The following is an 8,054-nucleotide window of genomic DNA, read 5'->3' as shown; positions in this document are numbered from 1 at the left end:
TGGGAAGTTTGGGGCCCTCTGCTGGAACCGCTTCCTCCGCAACCTGACCCAGGATAAGGGGTTGAAGATAGATAGAAGAATAGAAAAGGCCTTCAGGACTAACTAATGGTTTCATAGTTCATATTGTTTTACCTGTTTTAATATGCAAACATATTTCTCAATGATTATCAGGAACTCATTTGAACAACCTTCGGGTGAATGCCCTACATGTCTGACTTTACGTCACCATAACTTTATTCTACTACTTCTTGCTGGACACTCCCACAAAACTGTTTGTATAAATAGCAGAATCAGTGGGGATGACTTTTATCGAAAGAGCCTTTCTTTAGAGAAACTTCCCGCTCTCATTAAAAGGTAAGAGAGATGCTTTATGATTTGAGGTTGATCACAGTTACTCGTATTAGTACTGAATGGTTATTATAGTTCTCTCACAACCAGGATTCTTCTGCTTTCCAGAGCGAAAATGGTGGACTATAAAGTGACAGTATCCACTGCCTGCCGTGATGATTCCGGCACTTCACACAAGGTCTACATTAAGCTGGTGGGGAAAGATGGGGAGAGCAAACGCACCTGGCTTGAAGTAGATTCCTCCTTCATCCCAGGAGCTGTAAGTCTTCAATACGCCTTTCTATATTCAAACGAAGGCTTTAACATGCTTCCTCAAACTGAACAAGAGATAACACACACACTAGTACTAATTTACAGACACTCAAATAATAAGGTGTTTATTAAGCAACATGAATAAGATTGAAATACAAGATAGCACAGGTAAGTGTTCATACAAGGAACACTCTGCAGCCTTGACAGTGGCTGAGTCAGTAGGGGATTGGACTGTGAGCAGTAAGGTCACCGGTTCAAGTCCCCGACCAGACCTAAAAATGGAGTGTGGACTGCTACTTGCAGAGGTCCCAGTTCACCTCCTGCCCTGCCGTGGTGCCCTTGAGCAAGGCACCGGACACCCCCCTTCCCCCCTCACTCCCATTGCTCCCCGGGCGCTGTACAATAGCTGCCCACTGCTCCTAGTACTAGACTCCTGGTACTAGGATGGGTTAAAAGCAGAGAACACATTTCACTGTGTGTGCTGTGTGCTCTGCATGTGTGACCATTAAAGAGGCTTTCATCCCTCCCAATATATATATATATGACATCTAGTTGCTCTCTGGGAAGAAGAAGCAAAGACAGTGAACATATCTTCTGTATTGCGCACATTTTATTATTTTCTTAACCCTTTTACATTCAGTCATTTGGTGATAATCATTTGGATGTCAAAGCTTATTGGTTATCAAATACACTTTATCTCTTGTATCAATGTTTCCAAACAATTTCTGTCATTATACCAGGTGTCTTCTTTCACTGTTTCCTGCCCTGTCTCCATTGGAGAGCTGCATCAGATAGAGCTAGACAAAAAGCCAACAGAAATACAAGATGATTGGTTCCCTGTCAAGGTGGTAGTCAGATCCCCTGAGGGAGGCACCTACAAGTTTCCCATTTTCCGCTCCATCACTACCAGTGATGTACACTACTTCGATGAGGAAAAAGGTTTGTGAAATGTTTGTTTGACCTCCAGTACAATGTGCACTTTCCAGAAGATATGAAGTTATAACAAATTCTTCAAGCTGGTCTATAAGGAGTCCAGACAAAATTCTGTATGTTAAAACTTTTTTTGATTCTTTTTTTAAGCTCCGGTTACGCCGCCTATAAAAATGTCTGTTATGGCAACAAGCCATCAGGTAGACCCGGCTTGGCGAGAGAAACACTATCAGTAAGAGCTCAGAGCATATTCACATTTTAATTGTATTAAATCCTAAGATAACATGTATCAGAATCTCCTCCACTTTTGGGGAAATATATTCATTATATGTCATGACATATGAATCACAATGTGACATTGTTGCACCAGGGTTTATGATTACAAATAAAATGGCCTACTTGTAGGTGCAGTTCCCCCCTGGTTAAGCATTAAAGTAATAGTTTTACAAGCTGAGAATGGCCTCACCACTTTGCTATTTCCTATTTTTCACAGCTGGCATTCATATGGAGAAGGAATGCCCCATTGCATGAAGGCAGGAACGCTTCATTCTCTGCCCTTGGAGGTCCACTTTTCCTGGACCAAGTCCTTTGAGTTTTACTTCAATCTCATCACTGGGTGACGTCTTCAAAACACATATGTGTACTCTAGATTCATGTCAAATAAGCATTGCTTATTGTCAGAGTAAAACATTACAGACATTCTTGTGATGATGTTGCCTTTTTTGCTTTGTAGAGCAGGGGAAAACTAGATGATTCAGTTGTGTTTCCTTTCACCAATACTGTGTGGATTTACAGTCTCCCTGTTTTACCTACCTATAATAATATTGTATGCTTTTCTTTGTTCTAGGCTGGCTGAGCTGCTCCTGAAGGGAATTGCTTGTTCCGAAGAGAACTGGACTGATATTGATGATATCAGGGGAATATTACACACCAAGAACCACTTATCAGGTGTACTATCATAGAAGTTCAATGGTATACTTGACCCTGTATGCATGATAACAATAATAATATTAATAATAGTACTAACTAATATATAACATTTTATTATTGTAGGAGCCAAAATGCTTGTTTTGCCATTGCTTATTATTTATATTATTATCTTCATTTCCTTTTACATGACGTTTAATTCTTATTGGTTAACACTTGCGTAATTTGTCACATTGGTGTAGTTAATTGGTAATCAACCACACCTGTGGGATCCTGGTTTTGTGTGTGACAAAGAGTAGAGGGTAAATTGCGCCGACACTTTCTGTTGAGCGTGTGGTCCAGACTTGGATATTGTTTGTTTTGTGTTTTTATAAAACACAGGGTCGAAGCGTGTATATCACAACTGGACCTTCTGTAGACAGTGAGGATGTGTTGCCCATCTATATCCTGTGTCTCGCACCTGTCAGAACTAACGGGCCTTTTAGCATACCCTGCACCGTGGGAAACTCCGAAAGAATACGCCCATTGGCTACAAATCAATATATGATTGGTTGATCAAACTGTCAATCAGAGTGTTCGCTCTCATTCAGTGCAACGACCAGGGCCTTCTATCAAGGATACAGAATACCCACAGACGCAGAAACAGATCTGATTGGTTGCAGTTCTTTTCTAAAATGCGTAGTGCAAGGTCCGAGAAGGACAAACAAATCAACGTAACACTGTTTATTACAGATCAACAACACAGATACGATTCTCATTTATAAAATGTATTTACATTTTATTAAATTGTATTTATATAATTAAATCGATAAATGTATTTTTTTTATCTGAGTTATCAGGGTATTCTCTGAATACCTTGAAGGCCCTGACGGTTCGCCACTGATAAAACACCATGAACTCTAACCACATCACGGACTATGTATGGAACGTGTCACAGCAAAAAGCAAGTTTTAGCCTCTCAGTGGCATAAGTCATAGGGAGTGTTTGCCGCTACTATTATTATTAATTGATGTTGTAGCCTAAAATGGTAAATCAGGTGGGACCGAGAATAGACCCCTGAGCGACCCCACAAAAGAGAGTAGCATGGAGGACAAGGCACAATCATGCATAACATGTAGCTATTTTACTAAAGTAAATGGAAAGGTGGGCAGGAGTCAACCTCAAGCTCTCTCTTTCAAAATGGCCTCTGGTATAATGGCCTTGTTTTGCGATCAGTTGAGAGGATTATTTTCTTACATTGAACACTGATCATATATTTTTACATTTGTGTAGGAAGAACTAGAAACTGTGATTAATCACACAATCAAGACCCAGACAAATACAAACAGTGTCCAATAATATGTGTGTGTCTGCATTCTGTGTGACACATGGTTTCCTATTTTAAAGTTTCCCATGCAGGGTACAGTAAAGGTGTTAACAGAAGAAGAGTTAACATTTCTAGTTTGAAACTCAATAAAGTCAAACTGCCACTTTTTTGTCTAGACTGTGTCCAGAAACATTGGAAAGAGGATGCTTTCTTTGGCTACCAGTACCTAAATGGTGTCAACCCCATGTTGATCCGACGTTGTTCAGCTCTGCCCAACAACTTTCCTGTCACTGATGAGATGGTCTTCCCCAGTGGTCCGTGTAGCTTAGCAGAGGAAATGAAGGTGATTGTCTTGATACTCTCAGTAGTAGAAACTTGTTTTGCCTAATGACATGGTGAATTAAGAATTGTCTGTCACAATAACATGTTCATTTAATATGTGTAATATCTATACTGTGTTGATGTGATTCTAATTAATCTAATACATTAGTTTCTCATCCTCTCTAAAACAGAAAGGCAACATATTCCTGTGTGACTACAAGCTTCTGGATGGACTGAAAGCAAACATCATCCGTAGGAAGCAGCAGTATATTGCGGCTCCCCTCGTCCTGCTCCACAAAACACCTGATGACAAGCTGATGCCACTTGCTATTCAGGTGAGATTTGCACTCAAGTAGGTAACATAAAATATGTATGCATTGATTAACTATCATTGATTCAACTATCATTCAAACTGCAGAAGAAGTCGGCCTATACGTTTATTTATTCCTGCCTGAGCCAGAGCCAGGCAGGAATAGTTGAGTTGGATCAACTTTTTTTTTACAAGACACAAAAGCATTGATGTATAAAAGACAAAGGAACGTGGGGCTGCTGCTCTAAATGTAACCCTTTGGTCTGACATGGGCTTCAATGAAAATGAAAAATGTCCCCTTAAAGGTTCTATATAAATGCAGTACATCTATATATATATATAGCACTTTTCCAGTCTCTGGGACCAATCAAAGTGCTTTACTCTCATGTCAGCATTGATCAATTCACACACTAATTAGGGGAGACTAATATACACCCCAATTGGCCATTCTATCGGGAACAATTCAGGGATCAGCTTCTTTTCCGAGGACACTATTGAAACCATTGACCCGACAATTGGTGGACGGCGCTCTTCCTCCTGAGCAACATAGCAAATAGTTGCTATGAAACTACTTGCTAAAGATATAGGAGTATTGATTACCTAAGCAGTGAATGAAGTCACAGTCTGAGAAGGCAGTCCCTCTGCTCTAACTTCCATATTTAAGCGTTTAACAGATTGACTGAAAAGTAGAGAAAAGTTATAGTAAATAGCCAAAGAAACAAACATTACAGAAAATGTATCAATGGATTGAACGAACCACATCACCCTTCCTTCTCCTGCAGCTGAAGCAGACTCCAGCAGGAGACAACCCCATCTTCCTGCCTACTGATTCTGAGTATGACTGGTTGATGGCCAAGGTTTTTGTGAGAAGTGCAGATTTCAACTTGCATCAACTGAATTTTCACCTGCTGCGCACACATCTGCTGGCTGAAGTCTTCACAGTGTCACTGATGCGCAATCTGTCAAGGACACATCTACTGCATAAGGTACCTGGAAGAAGAATACTTGATTCACTGTAGCTGTATTGTTTCAACTTGCTTACTTTGTTAGAATGTAATAGTGTCACTAACAGAGTTCTCTCTTTCCAGCTGCTCGAACCTCACACTCGTTACACTCTGCATATCAACTTCCTAGCTCGAAAAACACTCATATCTGAGAAAGGAACTTTCTCACAGGTACGGAAAGACCAACTTTTTTAATATCATGTACAGTATTTGTCTCTAACTATATCCCGAAATATTGACTGTTCCCTAGTTTGTATCTTCTGGTGGAAAGGCTTTGAAGACCGTCCTGAAGCGATCACTGTCCTCATTGACCTACAACTCCCTCTGCATACCAGAGGACATCACTGAGCGTGGCCTGGAGGCTGTGCCCAACTTCTACTACAGGGATGATGGACTCAAGCTCTGGGATATCATCCAAAGGTATAATAGTGTAGGCAGTTTCTATTCTGTAATAATAATCATGTTCTAGGAATGCAAATAATGTATATTGTAGGCAAATGTGGTTGCCATGCGAGAAACAGTCAGATGATGCTTAGGGTTAGGTTTGTTGGAACCAAGCAAACAACTGAATCACATAAAACCAATTATGTCAATGAAGAAAGGATCAATCTGCTGGCACGCACAAAGGCTATAGATCTGTTTTAATGCAGTTATTGCCCCATTAAAGAGCACTAGTCCTACTATTTTCATAACAAAGTGACACCCATTGGTGGTATGCATCATGGAAGCCAGGTTAAGCTGGGCTAACTCAGCAAAAAAGCTAAATTGGCATGTTCCTCAAAGTTAGGATCCTCTTTTTCACCAAAATGTTCAAAAGCACAGACCTGACTCTTCTAAAGGAATGGGCCATTGAAAGATGTCTCTCCAGAGTGTCATACTAGTGCAGTGTGTATAATACACCAGCTAGAAATGTGTTTTACATTTCAGGTTTGTGCAGGGAATGCTCAGCTTCAACTACGAGAGTGATGCCCAGGTTTGGAAGGACGAACAACTGCAGGATTGGATTTCCGAAATCTTTAAATATGGATTTCTTTCCCAATCATCAACAGGTGGGCTAAAGAAAAGCTAAATGTTTTAGATAATAACTGTGCACATTAATATGATTAGTAAAGCATTTAATTCTCTCTGGTTCTCAGGGATCCCACAGAGCTTCACCACCGTGGAAGAGTTGGTGAAGTTTGTCACCATGGTGATCTTCACCTGCTCAGGACAGCACTCAGCCGTGAACACTGGACAGGTGAAGCCTCCTAATATACCACAATTATTATGTATGTGTGTGGAATGGGTAAATAAGGTTTTATTCATATTGTTCTGTCCTGGAGAACGATGGATGAATTCTGTTAAAACAAATTACATTAGACTCAGAGGATTGTAAGCAAATCTTTAAAATAAATAATATTTGAAAGCTATGTTAGTAAGTCAGCAAGGCTTTACATAGGCACAGTGAGGCTTTAAGCCAAAATCAACAAACTGTAAAATTGTTGTTAAACTCACAAGAGCAAACTGGATTGAACCCACAATGCAAAACAACGAGAACAGAAAGGAGTTGTATTACTTGAAAAAGTTTTTATTGCAAAACGGCAGGTACTGTGAGTTTGTGGATGTAGTAGCAGAAAGAGCTGACACTAAAAATCCAGGACACGGGGCTGAGGGATATATAATATACTATGTAATATACTATATAATATACTATGTAATATACTATATAATATACTATTATATACCATATAATAAGAGCAGCATTGGCTCAGTCCCTAGGGACTTGGCCTGGGAACCGAAGGGTCCCAGGTTCACGTCCCGATCAGGCCAAAAGAAAATAAGGAGTGTGGACTGGTAGCTGGAGCCAGTTCACCTCACCTCCTGGGTAACTGCTCCCTGGCTTCTTCACTCTGCCACCTCTCCTATCCTGCATGTGGCTCTGTCTTCTTCTTTTTCTCTTTCTTAATAGTGAATATGTATCTTAAGAAAAACATTGAACTTCAAGGAGGCACTACAGAAAACTTGGTCCTCTCCTCTCCTCATCCTCTCTGGACCATTAATGTCTGCACATGTTTTGTTCTAAATGTAATGGCACACAAATATTAATTTGTTGCAGTATGACTATGGTGGCTGGATGCCCAACAGTCCCTCCACAATGCAACTTCCTCCACCAACCACAAAGGGGACAACAAGTGAGGAAACACTGCTGCAGACATTGCCTAACAAGGGTGAGACAGCTCACGCAATGGCCACCTTGTGGCTACTCAGCAACTCGGTCTCTGACACCGTAAGTGCCAAAAAAAGTCCTGTGAAATAAATTACATATCACCTCAAGATGTTCAGATGCTGTATCAAATCAATTAATATTATTAGCATTATATTATATAGCCAAATGTTGTTTTATGTTTGATATACATTTAAATTTGAGCACGAACATTTATTTTTGATGTATAATTGATGCCATCAGGTACATCTTGGCCACTACCCTGATGCGAAATTTGACGAGACGATCCCCTGCGAGCTGATAAGGGCCTATCAAGGAGAGCTTCAAACATTGAGTGCACACATCCGTCTTAGAAACTTGAGCCTGGAGGTCCCATACACATACCTGGATCCAGCGGAGCTAGAAAATAGCGTGGCTATTTGAATATCAGAAGGAATATGTTCCTGAGGTGCT

At 40.4% G+C, this 8,054-nt stretch overlaps 1 pseudogene; it reads left to right on the top strand.

Annotated features, from left to right (window-relative positions):
• The first annotated feature begins 463 nt into the window (after nucleotides 1–463).
• LOC117472176 lies at nucleotides 464–8,024 on the top strand (annotated as a pseudogene).
• Nucleotides 8,025–8,054: the final 30 nt, after the last annotated feature.

The sequence above is a fragment of the Trematomus bernacchii genome, unplaced genomic scaffold (genome assembly GCF_902827165.1).
Source record: "Trematomus bernacchii unplaced genomic scaffold, fTreBer1.1, whole genome shotgun sequence".
Lineage (NCBI taxonomy): Eukaryota > Metazoa > Chordata > Actinopteri > Perciformes > Nototheniidae > Trematomus > Trematomus bernacchii.
Note: the sequence above shows the minus strand (reverse complement) of the source record. Positions and strands in the feature narration are given on the sequence as shown.